We start from the raw sequence: 19,226 nt of genomic DNA, 5'->3' as shown, positions 1-19,226 counted from the left end.
GATGGCCCATAGTCCCCCTTATACACAGTATTATGGCCCATATCCCCCATTCACAATATGATGCCCATAGCCCTCCTATTGACAGTACAATACCCCATATCTCTCTATATACAGTATGTTAACCCTACAGTACATTCCTCATATGATGCCACCACAGCCCCCACCCCCAACTTCTGGACTGCATGATTAAAAAAATAAAAAATTATACTCTTCATATTCTGGTTCCCTGTTTACCGCAGCCTTTTTCTCCCCTTTGAGGTTTGTCTCACAGTGGTCGGCACAGGTGGCACGATTCAGTGATGTCATCATGCTGCTCAACGTCACTTGCCTGGCACCAGCCTCCAACAGGCCACAGACCGGAACTATTCTACGGCCTTCCGGATTAAGTGGCATAGTAAGGAGCTGATGGCTCTGTGCTCCTCCACAGTTATTATCAGTATCAGCATCTTGAGGATGCCTATACTGTTAAAAGTTTTTCAGGCTGATGTAGCCCACCGCTGGAATGGCCATGTTTCTACAGTGTAACAAAAGAGAGCCACTTCAGACAACTGCCTAAAGCAAGATATCACACTGGTGTCTCACACACCATCTCAGCAACGCCCTGCTAACTGCATTCACCACTTTGCTTCCCCAGCGTCAGACCATCTTCCTGTGCTGCCTTGTGCTTACTGCCAGCTTTGCTCCTAGAGAATCTTCACCTGGCTATAAGGAGGCATGGCCATATCCTACACCAATGTAACCCTGCTGCGTCCTGCAGGGCTTGCTTTCCCCAGCCTATCCCTAGGCAGCAGCGGGTATATTAGGCAGCTCCTCCCATCACTCCTTGCCGATCAGTGGTTTCCAGTTGCTTGTCTCTGGATTCTATGGGTGCATGTTTGTCCTGTCTCTTCTGCTATTAATCCAGCTCGTTTACCATTTATCCTGACATCTCTGCTCCTGACCTCGTCTTTGAACTTTGATCCTGTGCTGCCTGCCCCAACCTCAGACCATCTGACTTTGCCTCTGTCTCACCCTCCTGTAACTCGTATCCATGCCTCTGATCCAGCAGTTAGCTGCCGCAGTCCTGGGGACTGTACTGCAGTGGTACCTGATGCCTACCGGCAGCCCAGCCTATACTCACCATCAGGGGCCCTAGTGAAGACCCAGTAGACACTCAGTCACTCCCCTCCAGAGTAAGCCCGGCTTGTGGCGCAGTGGGTCCACACCCACCGGTGTTCCACAAGATGATTATTTCATCTCATGGCAGAAGCGGGCTTGTCAGTATGCTCACCTGAACAAAACTATACCTGCTATAGATTATTCTGCCTTATATTATATTTTAGAAACTATAAAAAAGACAATCTTTCCTACCAGATGCATAGATCTAGATGAGTGATGAACTGCAGAGAAATTAGCTTATGCTTATGTTTGCATTTGTGTATTTTAAAAGATATGGAAAAAGAAATGTTACTTAGAAAAAAGCAATTACTTAATGAGCAGATGGTTAGATAAGTCTTCATGTATCATTGTCCCAATCCAATTTTCTCGAGATCTTATGAATTTTCAAGATATGGGTTTAAGATAGAAAAGTAATATTTCTAATGTAGCATAACAGAGATAAAGCACATGTAACTAGAAGGTATAAATATCAGCACTACTTTAAAGCATATAGCATTTCTCTAGCAGCGTGAAAACTAAAGACCAGGTATGTTTAAGGCTTCTCTTCTTTCTTTCTCTATTTGAAGGCTGTTTGATATTTCTTCTTTCTTTTTAAATAAGCAATAATATTTGAATTAAGCAAAACTAATATCCTGTCGCAAAATCTAATAAGAAAGTATTAGACCCAGCATATCCAAATAATAATTATACCTAAAACTTATATAAAAATGAAAACGTATAGCTGTTGGGGATTTGTTTCAAGCTGATAAAGCCATCATAAAAAGTGTGGAGAAATTGGTTTCCGCATGACATAGATTCCGCATGACAATTTGGGGAAGTTTAGAAACATTTTTTGGGAGTATTTTTCATTAGTATAACTACTTTTTTTTCTCTGCAGCACAGTGCGAACATTAATCTGAGGGAATTTAAATACTCCTGTCTTTAAAAAAAACTCAGACTGGCACTACTTTCATCATATTGCAGTTGTCAAACATTCCTTGAAGTCTATGAAAAATGTTTCAAATGGAAATTCATCTGAATTGATTTCTATTGCATCAGTATGGTATCCATTTTTATAAGAGGCTGTCTCAAGAAATTCAATTTCTCCCCTAGAGTACATTAGTACTGCAGATCTGTAATACTGATGCAAGAAAGCAATGCTAATGACATACTAATCCAATATAATATGTAATATGGCCACACTGTGTAATCAGTATTATGTAGGGTTTATATATGTTGATTTCAATCCTGCCTTCATTGATTTTCTCACTAAAAGTCTATTCAGGTTTATTCAAAGATTCATCTTTATAATGGTTATGGTTGTATGATGCTTTTGGAGCAGCATAATGTGCATAAAGAATAGCATATTTATAAATCCACTACCATTCTACGGGCAATATCATACACACAGAAAAGCTATACATACAGAGTATAAGCTGCATGTAGATACATGCTTGGTCATTCTGCCTCCCCTTTCTGGGAGCAGTCCTCAAAATCTCGGAATTTCTCAAAATCATCTATGCTAGAAAATGTAACTAACCTCACCATAGCGTTTGACATGTGCAGTCACGATGGCGTAATTTACCCCGGTGTTCATTTCATGTCGTTCTGCTGTCTACTTTTACATATATCCATGTGATCAGGTCATTTTAGCTGTGGTTGCTAATATCAGATAATTGCCTTGTATGGATCACATGGAACTCATGTATTCAATAACAAGAAATGATTATTCCTTTGGAAGGGAGGATGTAAAATGATCTTTTAATTACTCACCCTAATATCAGTATACAGAAGAATGCACTTAATTTGAGGAGTTAATAATTGGAACTGCACAATACACACATATTACATTCAAAATTCCATTGATAAATAATTAAGACATTACAAACATTATGGAGTAACTGTGTATTTCCTGAAATAATTCTTCCTATATCATTTCCTCTTTGGAAGTAAGTAAAAACATGAGAAAAAAAAAACAAGAAAAGTAGGAAATATTGCACAACCTAAATAATAATAATAACAATAAAGTAATATTCAATACATTATTTAACCTCTTCAGGAGAGGGCCTATTTTGGTCTTAAAGAATGCAGGTATTTCCTCATTTTTAAAGATAACCTGTTAGGTCCCCCATGACCCCAGAACCACCAGAAGTTGTCTACCCATTTAAATTCCCTTCCTAACAGTCCTTTTATTACATTGGACACAAACAGATCTTTAGAAAAAGTATTTCTAAAGTCTGTTTATAAAATGTAAATGTTTCCTATGACTAGTTGATGGGGCGATAGTTTCCTCAGACTAGTCGGTCCACTTAGCATGTTATCATGCCACTGTGGGCGTGATAACATGACTTACAAGAGCCAGCGTCATCGCCAGCTTTATACAAATCTCGCACGTGCGCATGGCTTTGTTCCCTTACATCATTGAGGGGCTGTTAGGCAGGGAATTTACATAGGTAGACACAACTGCTGGTGGTTATGGGTGCACGGGGGACTTGACAGATAACCTTTAAGTATAAGTTGAGCTTATTTTTGGTATTTAAATCATTTCATGACCTTTGACATACCCATACCTCATGATCGGATAGGGGATCCTGACCTTTGACGTATGGGCACGTTATGGTGATTGTGTGGGGCACAAGAGCTGTGCCAGCGCAATCGCTGCCAGGAGCTCAGCTTACATTAAAGCCGAGACCCAGCTGTCACTACCAGGAGTGGTGCCCGCACCGCCCCAGGTATTTTAACCCCCTAAATTCTGCAATCGATATCAATCTAAGAATTTAGAAGGCTGGGAGAGGAAAAGGGCTCCTCTCCCTTCCGATCAGCGCTCCACCGACGTCATCGTAATGGCCCGATTGTTGACATGGCAACTCGAGAATGTCGTGATGACCTCCGGGTCAGCCAGCTTCGACAAGCCTGCTAGACCATGTCAGGAGCATGGCCTATGAGGCTTCTGTCAGTGCAGCACTAACAGGTATAATGCATTGCAGTGCTGGTGCATTGCAATGCATTATACCAGGGATCAGAGTAATAAAAGTTAAAGCCCCATAGAGGGACAAAGTAAAAAAAAAACTGTAAAAATATTTTTTTAAAAATCACAAACTAAACAACAAAAAAAATGAAAAAAAGATTATAACAAAAAATACACATTTATGTAAAAAAAAAAAAGTACACATATTTGTTATTGCGACGTCCGGAATGACCTGACCTATAAAACTGTCACACTAGTTAAACCTTCAGTGAACATAGGAAAAAAATTAAATAAAAAACGTGTGCAAGAAACTATGCCTTTTATCATACCGCTGAACAAAAAGTGGAATAAAACGCAATCAAAAAGTCGAATGGAAATAAAAATGGTATCACTAAAAATATCATCTTGCCCCGCTAGAAACAAGCAGCCATATAGCTACGTTAGCCGAGAAATAAATAAATTATAGCTCTCAGAATATAGCGATGAAAAAACAATTCTGTTTTCTATAAAATAGTTTTTATTCTGTAAAAGGGGAAAAACATAAAAAAATTATATAAATGTGATATAGCTGTTATCGTACTGACCCAAAACTGCCTCATCACTTTTACCACATCGTGAATGGCATAAAAAAAAATACAATTTCTGAATTGCTGGATTTTGTTCATTCTGCCTCCCAAAAATCAGAATAGAAAGTGATTAGTGTTGGGCGAGCATGCTCGACACTGCTCGGTACTCGCCCGAGCATCACGCTACTCGGGATGTTCAGCGAGCACCGAGCATTTCCGGGTTACTCGGGCAGGAGCTCGGGTCTCCGCCCTGCATGTTTGGCGCTCATTACAGAGCCAATGAACATGCAGGGATTGCCAGCCAGTCACTGTAATGCCGCAGCCATGTTGTTTGTGCGCATTACAGTGATTGGCTGGCCGCACAGCGTCACCTCGAGTATTTAAAACCAGGCGCCGCCATCTTGGACACAGTCGCTCCGGATCAGACAGTGTAGGGACAGCGCTGCTGATTTAGGGAGAGATATATCCTGCGAAATAGTTAGTGTAGGATCTGTAAAGGCTGCCAGATCAAACAAACAGTCCTTCTCAGGACTAATATCCATCCCAGATATCAGGCAGGCAGGCTGTATAGGAGATGCAGTGGTATACCAGCAAACGCTGAATTATAGTCCTGTGTGCTCCTGTTGCTGAAATTGCTGGACTTAGCTCCAGGTCTCGTGGGCCAGGAAAAATCCTTTTTTTTCATCTAAATCCTCTTTTTTTTTTCCTCCTTCACACTGTACAAATACCCGTCTTATTAACCTTTTGGTGTTACATAATTACATATTACATAGTTTATAAGGCCGAAAAAAGACAAGCGTCCATCCAGTTCAGCCTATTTCTTGTGCACTGCAGCTATTCCGCAGCGTTGATCCAGGGGAAGGCAAAAAAAAAACATGCCGCATAGGCCAATTTACATCATTGAGGAAAAATTCACTTCCCGACACCAATCTGGCAGTCATATTAAATCCCTGGATTAATTAACTATCACTAAGCATAAGATGTAATTTTATTGTTCTCAAGAAAGGCGTCCAGGCCTCTCTTGAACTCATTAAGTGAGTTGGACATCACCACTTCCTCTCCCAGAGAGTTCCAGAGTCTCACGGCTCTGACCGTAAAGAATCCCCTTCTATGCTGGTGCAGGAACCTCCTTTCCTCCAGACGCATAGTGTGCCCCCTCGTCTTTGTCACCATCCTTGGTATAAACAGGTCATGGGAGAGATCTCTGTACTGCCCCTGATGTATTTATACATGTTTATGAGGTCTCCCCTAAGCCTTCTCTTTTCCAATGTAAATAGGCCTAATTTTGACAACCTCTCTGGGTATTCTAGTCCCTCCATTCCCTTTATTACCTTAGTCGCCCTCCTTTGTACCCTCTCTAGCTCCAATATGTCTTTCCTGAGCACCGGAGCCCAGAACTGTGCACAATATTCTAAGTGCGGCCTTACCAGCGCTTTATACAGAGGAAGAACAATGTTCTCATCATATGCCCCTATTCCTCTTCTGATGCATGCCATGACTCTATTTGCCTTCGCAGCTGCTGCCTGACACTGGGCACTCCAATTTAATTTGCTATTAACCAAGACGCCCAGGTCCTTCTCCATGTCAGATTTCCCCAACGGTTTCCCATTTAATATGTATGGGTGACTGCTGTTTTTCTTTCCCATGTGCATGACCTTACATTTATCGGCATTGAACCCCATTTGCCATTTTTTGGCCCAACTCCCCAATTTATCTAAATCCTCCTGTAGCTGTGCCCTATCCTCATCTGTATTAACTACTTTACAAAGTTTAGTATCATCTGCAAATATTGCTATTTTACTATGCAACCCTTCCACTAGATCATTAATAAATATATTAAATAATATAGGGCCCAAGACAGACCCTTGAGGCACCCCGCTAGTAACCCTGACACACCCTGAGCTTACTCCATTGATAACCACCCTCTGCTTTCTATCACTCAGCCAGCCATTTACCCACTTGCACACATTATGCCCCAGACCAAGAATTCTCATTTTATATACCAACCTTTTGTGTGGCACGGTATCAAACGCTTTGGAGAAGTCAAGGTATACAACATCCACTGACTCTCCCCTGTCCAGCTGTGAGCTCACCTCCTCGTAGAAGGCGATCAGGTTTGTTTGGCAGGAGCGATCCCCCATGAATCCATGTTGATATGGAGTTAGACAGTTATTATCATTAAGATATTCTACAATAGCATCTCTAAGAAATCCTTCAAACAATTTACCCACAACAGACGTTAAGCTGACTGGTCTATAGTTCCCAGGGTCACTTTTAGACCCCTTTTTGAATATTGGTACCACATTTGCTTGGCGCCAGTCTAGTGGGACAGTCCTTGTCCATAAAGAGTGCTTGAATATAAGATACAGCGGTCTGTCAATCACATTACTTAATTTTTTTAGTACCCGGGGGTGTATGCCATCTGGGCCTGGTGACTTGTCTATTTTGATATTATTTAGGCGTTTCTGAACTTCCTCCTGGGTTAGGTGGGTGATATTTAGCGGAGGGTTTACTTTATCACTCTGCATTTCCTCCGATAAATTGTTTTCTTTTGTGAAAACAGTGGAGAAGAAGCTATTGAGTAGGTTTGCTTTACCCTCATTGCCCTCTATGATTTTACCCAGGTTATTTTTCAATGGGCCAACTCCATCAGTTTTAATCCTTTTACTGTTTATATAGTTAAAGAACAGTTTGGGATTCGTTTTACTTTCCTTGGCAATTAGTCTCTCTGTCTCCTCTTTTGCTATTCTTATTTGTTTCTTACAGATTTTGTTTTTTTCCCTATAAGATATTAGCGCTTCCTCGCTGCCTTCTTGTTTAAGTTTACCGAAAGCCCTTTTTTTGTTTTTCATTGCCCTCTTGACTTCCTTATTTAGCCACATTGGCTTCCTCCTATTCCTAGCCCTTTTATTCCCATAAGGTACAGTATGTACCTTCTACAGTGACTATGTAGGACTGTTTTGAAAATTTCCCATTTTCTATCCATGCTCCTATTACTAAAGATACTAACCCAGTCTATAAGGTGAAGGGCATCTCTTAGCTGATCAAACTTTGCCCTCCTGAAGTTAAGTGTTTTTGTGACTCCCTTGCTGGGCACCCTACTGAAGCACATGTGGAATTGTATAATGTTGTGGTCACTATTTCCCAGGTGCCCCCCGACCTGCACCTCAGTTATTCTGTCTGGCCTGTTAGTTAATATTAAATCTAAAAGGGCCGTCCCTCTAGTTGGTTCCTGCACAAGTTGTGACAAATAATTGTCTTTGATAATTGACAGAAACCTGTTTCCTTTCTGAGATCTACAGATTTCGGTTTCCCAGTCTATATCGGGGTAGCTGAAGTCCCCCATAATAATCACCTCGTTATTTTTTGCTACTTCGTCTATTTGTCTCATTAATAGACTTTCCGTGGCTTCTGCTATATTTGGTGGTTTATAACAGACTCCTATGATAATTTTATTATTGTTTTTTGCCCCATGTATCTCCACCCATAAGGACTCAACCTCCTCATTTCCCTCCCATACATCCTCCCGTATTGTAGGCTTTAGACACGTCTTTACATATAGACAGACTCCACCCCCTTTCCGATTTCTTCGATCCCTTCTAAACAGACTGTAACCCTGTAAGTTAACAGCCCAGTCATAGCTTTCATCTAACCATGTCTCGGTTATTCCCACTATGTCATAGTTACCTGTAGATATTTCTGCTTCCAGTTCATCCATCTTGTTTGTCAGGCTTCTGGCATTTGCTAGCACGTAGTTTACACGATTTTGTTTTGTTCCAATCTTCTCCCTGTGGATTGTATTAGAAATTTTCTTACCTCCCTTCCAAGTATCTTGTCTTGGACCTTCTTTGTCGCACTTCATATCTTTCATTAGTATGTTCTCTAGTTGCATGTTCGTGTCCGGCGTTTTTCTTCCCATACCCTCTTCTTCTCCACCCCAAAAAAAAAAAAGTGTGTCTCTGATATTTCAGACACAAATATATCTGTTGAAAATAGTCTGGTGTAGGCCAGAGAAATAGTAGTGTGGTTTTGCATTTCCATGGGCCATTTGTATCTAAAAAAACAGTTTGAGTGTGTCGCTCACTGTTCAGCCGCAAATATATATATTTAAAAAAGTCTAGTATACACCAGTAAATTATAACTGTGGTTTTGCTGTTCCACGGTAAAAAATTTCTATTATCCTGCTCTTGGCATTTTTTGCAGTAAAAAAAAAATAATAGTGTCTCCCAGATTTTTCAGACACAAATATATCTGTTGAAAATAGTCTGGTGTAGGCCAGAGAGACAGAAGTGTGCTTTTGCTGTTCCACGGTAAAAAATCTCTATTATCCTGCTCTTGGCATTTTTTGCCGTAAAAATGAAAAAATAATAGTGCCTCCCTGATTTTTCAGACACAAATATATCTGTTGAAAATAGTCTGGTGTAGGCCAGAGAGACAGAAGTGTGCTTTTGCTGTTCCACGGTAAAAAATCTCTATTATCCTGCTTTTTGCATTTTTTGCCGTAAAAAAAAAAATAATAGTGTCTCCCTGATTTTTCAGACACAAATATATCTGTTGAAAATAGTCTGGTGTAGGCCCGAGAAATACAAGTGTGGTTTTGCAGTTCCACGGTTCAAACCTCTGTATTATTCACTTTTGGGCCATTTGTATCTAAAAAAAACAGTTTGAGTGTGTCGCTCACTGTTCAGCCGCAAATATATATATATTTTAAAAAGTCTGGAATACACCAGTAAATTATAACTGTGGTTTTGCTGTTCCACGGTAAAAAATCTCTATTATCCTGCTTTTGGCATTTTTTGCCGTAAAAAATAAATAATAGTGTCTCCTGATTGTTCAGACACAAATATATCTGTTGAAAATAGTCTGGTGTAGGCCCGAGAAATACAAGTGTGGTTTTGCTGTTCCACAGTTCAAACCTCTGTATTATCCACTTTTGGGCCATTTGTATCTAAAAAAAAACAGTTTGAGTGTGTCGCTCACTGTTCAGCTGCAAATATATATATTTAAAAAAGTCTGGTATACATACACCAGTAAATTATAACTGTGGTTTTGCTGTTCCACGGTAAGAAATCTGTATTATTCAGCTTTTGGTATTTTTTCCGTAAAGAAAAACAGAAATATTTTCTCCCTGATTGTTCAGATTGTTTAAAACTTTCGGGTGTAGGCCAGAGAAATAGAACTGTGGTTTTCCTCTTCCATGATTCTAATCTACTTTTTATTACCCTTTTTCCATTGATAGTGCGAGTGTAAGCTATTTTACTTACTTTACAATGGGCTAGGCGCATGGCAAGGGATGTGGAACTGGACGTTCTGGTGATGGTGCGTGCAGAGGATGGGGCCGTGGCCAAGGTGAAAATGTGCCACAACCAACAGCCACATCTTCTCGCTCCCACTTCTTGACCGAATTACTAGGGAAGCACAGAACAACACCAGTATTGCGAACTGATCAGTGTGAACAGGTTATTAATTGGATAGAAGATAATACTTCCAGTTACCTGGGCACCACCACCTCCGGCCTGTCTTCCACACGGTCGACTCTTAGTAGCCGTGAGTCTCGACCGCATACTACTCCTCACCCTGATGCTCCTTCCTCCCACCATGTCGAGTGTCGTCAGACAGCAACTGATCCCACACTTGGACACTCTGAAGAGCTGTTCACTGGTCCATTTCCAGATTTGTACCCCTCGCCTGCTCCGCTTGAAGTGGTGGAAGAGGAGATCCCATGTAGTGATGCCCAAATATTTGAACAGCCACGGCCACAGGAAGTCGACGCTGGCAATTTTTCACAAGAGGTGGACGATGATGAGACACAATTGCCAGGAAGTGAGGAGGAAGATTGTGGTGTGCAAGTGGAAGAGGAGGAGGTGGTGGATGATCTAGTAACTGACCCAACGTGGCAGGAGAACATGCAGAGTGAGGCCAGCAGCACACAGGGGGAGAAAGGCAGAGTACCCCAACAGGCAGGAAGAAGCAGTGTGGTGGCCGCACACAGAAGGCGGGCAACAGTTCCCCGTCACACCAACACGAGGGACGTTGCCAGTACAACCGGTAGGTCTTCCAGAGTCTGGAATTTTTTTAAAGACTCTGCTGATAACCCCAAAAAGGCCATTTGTACCACCTGCCATGCCAGCATCTGCAGGGGTGACAAAACTACCAGCCTGACCACCACCAGCATGATCAGGCACATGGCAGCAAAGCACCCGACTTTGTGGGGCGAACCCCAGGGTCCACGACCAGTGTCAGCGGGTGTCACCACTGCTTCTTCCTCTGTTGTGCCTGCAATAGAACCCCCTGTTGTGTGTGCAAGGCAATCCCCTGTCCATACTGCATGCAAAGATGCCCCCTCCTCTCAGTCTTCACTTGTTATGGCAGTTTCTCAAGAAACAACATCAACATCCACATCCCACCGCAGCGTTCAATTGTCCATATCCCAGACCTTTGAACGAAAGCGGAAATTCGCAGCTAACGCCCCACAGGCCACAGTCCTAAATTCGCACATTTCACGACTGCTTGCATTGGAAATGCTGCCTTTTAGGCTGGTGGAGACGGAATCCTTCCGCAATCTTATGGCGGTGGCCGTCCCTCGGTACTCGGTCCCCAGCCGACACTATTTTGCCCGGTGTGCCATCCCCGCACTACACAAGCACGTGTCCCCAAAACATCTGCCGTGCCCTCAACAACGCAGTCACTGGGAGAGTCCACCTGACAATGGACATGTGGACAAGTGCTTGTGGCCAGGGACGGTACATCTCCCTGATGGCACACTGGGTAAACATAGTGGAAGCCGGGACCCAGTCGGACCTTGGGACGGAACACATCCTCCCCACACCGAGGATTGCGGGCCCTATGTCAGTTAGAGTTGCCCCCACAGTGTACAGCTCCTGCGCATCATCCTCCTCCTCATGTTCAGCCTCCATCTCAGATATCACCACATCAGTTACAAGCTGGAAGCACTGCAGTACTGCCTCCGCCAAGCGGCAACAGGCTGTGCTGAAACTCCTAAGCTTAGGTGAGAAACCTCACACTGCTTGTGAGTTGTGGACAGCTGTGAAAGAGCAGGCAGATCTGTGGCTGAGACCGCTGAACCTACATCCAGGCATGGTCGTGTGTGACAATGGCCGTAACCTGGTGGCGGCTCTGAGGCGAGATCACACACGTACATTGCCTGGCTCATGTGCTTAACCTCATGGATCAGCGGTTTCTTAAATCGTAACACGAGTTGCCAGATCTGCTCATCAAAGTACGCTGCCTGTCAGCTCATTTTCGCAAGTCGGCTACAGCTTCCGCCGCCCTTGCTGTGTTGCAGCAGCGTTTGCAGCTTCCGTCACACCGACTGGTGTGTGATGTCCCCACATGTTGGATCTCTACCCTCCACATGTTGCAAAGGATTTGTGAGCAGAAGAGTGCAGTTGTGGAGTACCAGCTGCAACAAGGCCCTCGATATTCAGGTCAGACTCCACACATAAGACCTCAGGAGTAGAGATGAGCGTTGTTCTACTCGAACTGTTCGCCAATCTCAAATTCGAGCTGTTTTGGGCGGTGTTCGAGCCGTTCGGCGAACACGAACAATTTGAGAAAAATTCGGCTGTTTGAGGTTATGTTCGATAACTGTTCGTGCACCAAAATCATAACTGGATTTTTTCTCAGTAATGATGAAAATTAATGTTAATACGCAGTTTCAGTGTACAGCGGGGTGGGGGGAGGGGCAGGGGATGGATCTCTGCAGGAACAATGAAGATCTCCATTTTTTTTTCTCTTTCCCGCATTTGCAGTGGGGAGGTGCAATCTGTCAGCCTATCAGCAGCGCACACACGGAGCGAAGTGCTTTTTTACACACAAGCAAGGGCATGTGTCATTGGCAGTGTATGTCACATGTCCTTGCCCTATAAGACCAAGCCATTTTCCCCGTCGCCACCATTTTCTCACTGCTGCAGCTGCGTGTTAGACGGCACCGCTGTGTGCGCTATACCTTGTTAATTTCAAGCCAATTTTCGCACAAATCTACAGATAGCTTGGGAGTAGGGAATAGTTGTGATTGCAGTCCTTTTAAGGACTAGGTTACAGCATTTCCTACGACTTTTATCAGGCAGGTCTGTGCTCTTAAATAGATAGATTGTGAGAGTAAAGACTAATTGTAATTGGAGTCCTTTTCAGGACTAGGTTACATCAGTTCCTATCAGTTTTTGCCAGGCAGGTCTGTGCCAGTGCTGTGCAAGTTTTTTTCACAGCATTTGGCTGAATCTAGCAAAGCTAATCCTTTTTGGCCTATTGCAGAGTGTGTTAGTCAGTGGAGTAGCCTATCTGTGTTGCAAGATATACCACCTGTGTATAGAATACCAATTTTTTTACTGCACCTAGTGAAGTAAAATCTTTTGGGCATAGCATCATTCTATTAGTCCATCTATACTGACCTCCATCAGGTTGCAAATTGAATATAATTTTTTTCTGCATCTAGCTCTGAAAAAATATTGGGCTTCTAGCTGTGTGTGGGACTTGTTCTATTAATCCATCTATACAGACCTCCATCAGGTTGCAAACTGAATATATTTTTTTCTGCATCTACCTCTGAAAAAATATTGGGCTTCTAGCTGTGTGTGGGACTTGTTCTATTAATCCATCTATACAGACCTCCATCAGGTTGCAAACTGAATATATTTTTTTCTGCATCTACCTCTGAAAAAATATTGGGCTTCTAGCTGTGTGTGGGACTTGTTCTATTAATCCATCTATACAGACCTCCATCAGGTTGCAAACTGAATATATTTTTTTCTGCATCTACCTCTGAAAAAATATTGGGCTTCTAGCTGTGTGTGGGACTTGTTCTATTAATCCATCTATACAGACCTCCATCAGGTTGCAAACTGAATATATTTTTTTCTGCATCTACCTCTGAAAAAATATTGGGCTTCTAGCTGTGTGTGGGACTTGTTCTATTAATCCATCTATACAGACCTCCATCAGGTTGCAAACTGAATATATTTTTTTCTGCATCTACCTCTGAAAAAATATTGGGCTTCTAGCTGTGTGTGGGACTTGTTCTATTAATCCATCTATACAGACCTCCATCAGGTTGCAAACTGAATATATTTTTTTCTGCATCTACCTCTGAAAAAATATTGGGCTTCTAGCTGTGTGTGGGACTTGTTCTATTAATCCATCTATACAGACCTCCATCAGGTTGCAAACTGAATATATTTTTTTCTGCATCTACCTCTGAAAAAATATTGGGCTTCTAGCTGTGTGTGGGACTTGTTCTATTAATCCATCTATACAGACCTCCATCAGGTTGCAAACTGAATATATTTTTTTCTGCATCTACCTCTGAAAAAATATTGGGCTTCTAGCTGTGTGTGGGACTTGTTCTATTAATCCATCTATACAGACCTCCATCAGGTTGCAAACTGAATATATTTTTTTCTGCATCTACCTCTGAAAAAATATTGGGCTTCTAGCTGTGTGTGGGACTTGTTCTATTAATCCATCTATACAGACCTCCATCAGGTTGCAAACTGAATATATTTTTTTCTGCATCTACCTCTGAAAAAATATTGGGCTTCTAGCTGTGTGTGGGACTTGTTCTATTAATCCATCTATACAGACCTCCATCAGGTTGCAAACTGAATATATTTTTTTCTGCATCTACCTCTGAAAAAATATTGGGCTTCTAGCTGTGTGTGGGACTTGTTCTATTAATCCATCTATACAGACCTCCATCGGGTTGCAAACTGAATATATTTTTTTCTGCATCTACCTCTGAAAAAATATTGGGCTTCTAGCTGTGTGTGGGACTTGTTCTATTAATCCATCTATACAGACCTCCATCAGGTTGCAAACTGAATATATTTTTTTCTGCATCTGCCTCTGAAAAAATATTGGGCTTCTAGCTGTGTGTGGGACTTGTTCTATTAATCCATCTATACAGACCTCCATCAGGTTGCAAACTGAATATATTTTTTTCTGCATCTACCTCTGAAAAAATATTGGGCTTCTAGCTGTGTGTGGGACTTGTTGTATTAGTCCATCTATGCTGACCTCCATCAGGTTGCAAACTGAATATATTTTTTTCTGCATCTACCTCTGAAAAAATATTGGGCTTCTAGCTGTGTGTGGGACTTGTTCTATTAATCCATCTATACAGACCTCCATCAGGTTGCAAATTGAATATAATTTTTTTCTGCATCTAACCCAGCCAATAGTTTTGGCCTAATACCACAGTTTGGCCACTCAGCTCTGCTCGGTTCCCATCCATTGTTTTTTTGTGCAAACAACTCCAGAGTTGTGAATTAGTTAACCACCAAAATGAGTGGAAAAAGGCCTGCTGCTGGTGGAAAGGGGAATAGGCGTGTTGGGAAGGGGAAAAAAGGTTGTGTCCGTGGGGTAGGTGTTAAAGCAACAGTAACATCTGCAGAAGAAAGACCATCTTCCAGCCAAACTAAAATGTCTACTTCTTTTAGCGGACAATGTGAGAAGATCCCTTTCTTACGGCCACGCCAATCGCTACAAATTCCAGATGAGGCACAAAAACAGCAGGTGCTTCAACGGATATCAAGTGCTCCTTTAAGTGGGCTCTCCTCCACATCAACTTCAACATCACAAATACTCCAGTCCTCAAAGGTGTCACCCCAATCGCACTTGCTTCCTCACAGCTCCCAAATCTCCAGCTGCCCGTCTGAGTATGAGGTAGAACAGATGGTTGAGTCTGCAGAGCTGTTTACTCATACTATAGCCTGGGAATCAGAGGTCGACTCCAGCGCTTCTGTGAATCCAGACGAGGAAATGATCTGCACTGATGCCCAGAATCTTTATGAGTCGGATCCAGGACCAGACGCAGAAGGTTCTGACCATAATGTAGACCCTCATTCCCAAACTGTAACTCCTGTTGGTGGAGACAATGAGGAAGACGATGATAAGACTCAAATACCTGATTGGAGCGACAACTTTAGTTTTTTGTCAGGGCAGGAACAGGTTGGCTCTGAGGACGACGGGTGTGATAACGCACAGGGTGATGATGATGAGGTTGGAGATCCCACTTACTGTCAACCCACAGTCAGCCAAGAGATGAGGTCAGCAGAGGAGGTGGAGGAAGATGCTAGTGACGACGAGGTCAGGTTGCGCCTTCCTGGACAGAGACGTAGTACTGGAAGCACGTCAACAACTGCATCCTCAAACACAACTCTGCCTCTCACCACAAGTCGTGGTGGCTCTTCAGGTCGCATGGGTGCTAAGCCTTGCATAGCCTGGGCATTTTTTCAGATCGATAAAGATGACCCAACTCGTGTTATCTGTAACATTTGTCAGCAAAAGCTAAGTAGAGGCCAAAAAATACATAGTTTGAGTACTTCATGCATGAACCGGCACATGGACATGAAGCATAAGTTGCAGTGGGAAGCTCAGTGTGCTACAATGCGGCCTAGCCGGCCGGGCCAACCACCGTCTGCCATATCTTGTGCATCCGCGGCCTCTTCATCCTCTGTGACTGGGGGGACAGCAGTCACACCTGTTTTGGGGCGCAGACCTGCCACCTCTTTACCCGCAACAGCCAGCGTGATTGGCAGGTCATCATTTTCTTTGGAGGTGGTAACACCAGCTGGTGTTGAGCGCTGTCCGACATCGATAGCACCACCTTTGGATCAAGGCAACCTAACATGTCCGCCTGCATCTTCCTCACAGACCGGCAGTTTGCCGGGGACACCCTTATCAACCCCGTCTAAGCACAATAGCCAGCCCTCGGTCCCTCAGATGTGGACAAGTAAAAGACCATTTCCTCCTAGCCATGAGAAAGCTAAGAGGTTGAATTTCACCATCTGCAAGCTCTTGGCTACAGAAATGCTGCCTTTCCGCCTGGTGGACACAGAGGATTTTCGAGACCTTATGTCCGTCGCAGTGCCCCAGTACCAGATGCCCAGTCGGCACTACTTCTCAAAGAAAGGTGTGCCTGCGCTCCACCAGCATGTCGCACACAACATCACCGCTTCTTTGAGAAACTCTGTGTGTGACAGGGTGCATTTCACCACAGAAACTTGGACGAGTAGGCATGGACAGGGGCGTTACATGTCGCTGACTGGGCACTGGGTAACTATGGTGACAGCAGGACAAGGGGCTGCTGTCCAAGTCTTGCCGTCCCCACGAGTTGTGCGTCAATCCTCTTTATGTCAAAGTTCCTCTACTGCTTCTGCCTCCTCAACCTCCTCTCGGTCTTCCACCTGCACCCAAAGCCTGTCTGGTCATGCCACAAGCTTTCTAACTGCGCAGAAGGGATCCTGCACACCTCCTTACTATGCTGGCAGTAGGGCTCAACGTCATCAGGCGGTTTTTACATTGAAATGTCTGGGAAATGTGAGTCACACAGCTGAGGAGTTGTGGTCAGCTCTGGAGAACCAATTTCATGAATGGTTGTCTCCACTGGACCTGAAACCAGGGAAGGCCGTGTGCGACAATGCTGCAAACCTGGGTGCGGCCCTTCGCCGGGGCAATGTCACACACGTGCCTTGTATGGCTCACGTGTTGAACCTGGTTGTCCAGCAATTTTTAGCCCACTATCCCAGACTAGATGGCCTTCTGCAGAGGGCACGGTCGCTGTGTGCTCACTTCCACCGTTCGCATCCCGCAGCTCAGCGACTTACATCTCTACAGAAGTCGTTGGGCCTGCCACTTCACCGGCTAAAATGCGATGTGCCTACCCGGTGGAATTCAACTCTGCACATGTTGCAGCGACTGTGGCAGCACCGACAAGCCCTGGTGCAATACGTTCTGACGTATAGCCTGGGCCAACGAGATTCAGAGGTGGGGCAAATCACGCTGGAGGAGTGGTCTCAGATCAGGGACCTATGCACCCTTCTGCACAGTTTTGAAATGGCGACGAAGATGTTTAGTGCTGACGATGCCATTATCAGCATGACTATTCCGGTGATTTACATGCTGGAGCACATGTTAAACAGAATTCGGAGTCAGGTGGTGGCACAAGAGGAGGTGGAGGAAGTAGAGGAGGAGGAGTTGTATGCGGAAGGGCTAACATCTGCAATGTCCAGACGGTCGGCAGCACCAAGGCGGCAGGCATGTGAGGGTCGGGGAGATGGTTTTACCAGGGCGCATGGTAGCAGCCAAACTAGTGAGGAAGGTGCAGGAGCCCAGGAAGAAGTGGAGGACAAACTGATGGAAGACTCATCAGATGAGGGAGACCTTGATCACATTTCTGCTGTGCGAGGTTGGGGGGAGAGGACAGAGGAAGGAAGCATGATTGTTACCTCACCACCAACACAACAGGGACTTGGTGCTCCTGGATGCGCAACACACATGAGTGCCTTCTTGCTGCACTACCTGCAACATGACCCTCGAATTGTGAGAATTAGAAATAATCCTGACTACTGGGTTGCCACACTGTTAGATCCCCGGTACAAAAGTAAATTTGCAGAAATTATTCCTGCCATAGAAAGGGATGCACGCATGCAGGTGTATCAGCAGAGACTGTTGCAGAATCTTACATGTGCTTTTCCACAAAATACCAGTGGTGCATGTAGTGAATCTCACAGTTCCAACTTGCCAACCGTGGGACCGTCAAGTGTTCAGCACTCAAACCGTAACAGAACCACAGTATCTGCTGGTAACATCAATTTTGCGGAATCATTTCACCACTTTTTTAGCCCATCCTTTGCAAGGCCACAGGAGACAAGAAGTCTGACACATAGTCAACGCCTAGAGACGATGGTACAGGAGTATCTCCAAGTAAACATTGAAGCCACGACTGTGTCACTGGACCCTTGCTCTTTTTGGGCTTCCAATCTGGATAAATGGCCGGAGCTAGCCACTTACGCCTTGGAGATCTTGTCATGCCCCGCAGCCAGCATTCTGTCTGAACGTGTGTTCAGCGCTGCTGGTGGTGTTCTGACAGATAAGCGCACGCGGCTCTCCACTGATAATGTAGACAGACTCACGTTCATAAAGATGAACAAATCATGGATCCGAAACGACTTTTCTACCCCTGTGTCATCCTGGGGAGAGTAAAAGCTTGATGATTGGTTAAAATCACCCTACCAACCGTTTTAAGCTTTCAAATTACTAATCATGTTTATCTGTATCTTGGCTGGAAAATAATTTGGGCTTTGTAGCAGTGTGCAGCACTGATTCTATTAGGCCATCTATAATAAGCTCCACCAGATTTAAAATTACTAATCATGTTTATCTGTATCTTGACTGGAAAATAATTTGGGCTTTGTAGCAGTGTGCAGCACTGATCCTATTAGGCCATCTATACTAAAGCTTCACCAGATTTAAAATTAATAATAATTTTTAGCTGCATCTAGCCCGGAAAATAATTTTGGGGCTCCGAGATGCGCAAGACACATAAGTGCCTTCTTGCTGCACTACCTGCAGCATGACCCTCATATTGTCAGAATTCGAAGTAATCATGACTACTGGGTTGCCACACTCTTAGATCCCCCAAACTTTTCGATCAACCTTTTCATTTTAATAAAGACCAAAAAATGGTCATTTTTGAAATTATAAGCATTAGCAGGTTGTTAGAAACTGAAATCAAACAGTTTTCAACTCAAAACTTT

The 19,226-nt window shown here is 43.6% G+C and overlaps 1 protein-coding gene across 1 annotated transcript in view; it reads left to right on the top strand.

Annotated features, from left to right (window-relative positions):
* Positions 1 to 1,580: 1,580 nt before the first annotated feature.
* TSHB (thyroid stimulating hormone subunit beta) overlaps positions 1,581 to 19,226 on the top strand; it is a 208,328-nt gene continuing 190,682 nt past the window's right edge. Inside the window, exon 1 of the mRNA XM_073670710.1 lies at positions 1,581 to 1,684. The gene's annotated coding sequence lies outside the window, so the exon portion shown is untranslated. The remainder of the gene's footprint in view (positions 1,685 to 19,226) is intronic.

Source organism: Phyllobates terribilis, unplaced genomic scaffold (genome assembly GCF_046119375.1).
Source record: "Phyllobates terribilis strain yellow unplaced genomic scaffold, ASM4611937v1 Scaffold_2__4_contigs__length_985480577, whole genome shotgun sequence".
Classification (NCBI taxonomy): Eukaryota; Metazoa; Chordata; class Amphibia; order Anura; family Dendrobatidae; genus Phyllobates; species Phyllobates terribilis.
Note: the sequence above shows the minus strand (reverse complement) of the source record. Positions and strands in the feature narration are given on the sequence as shown.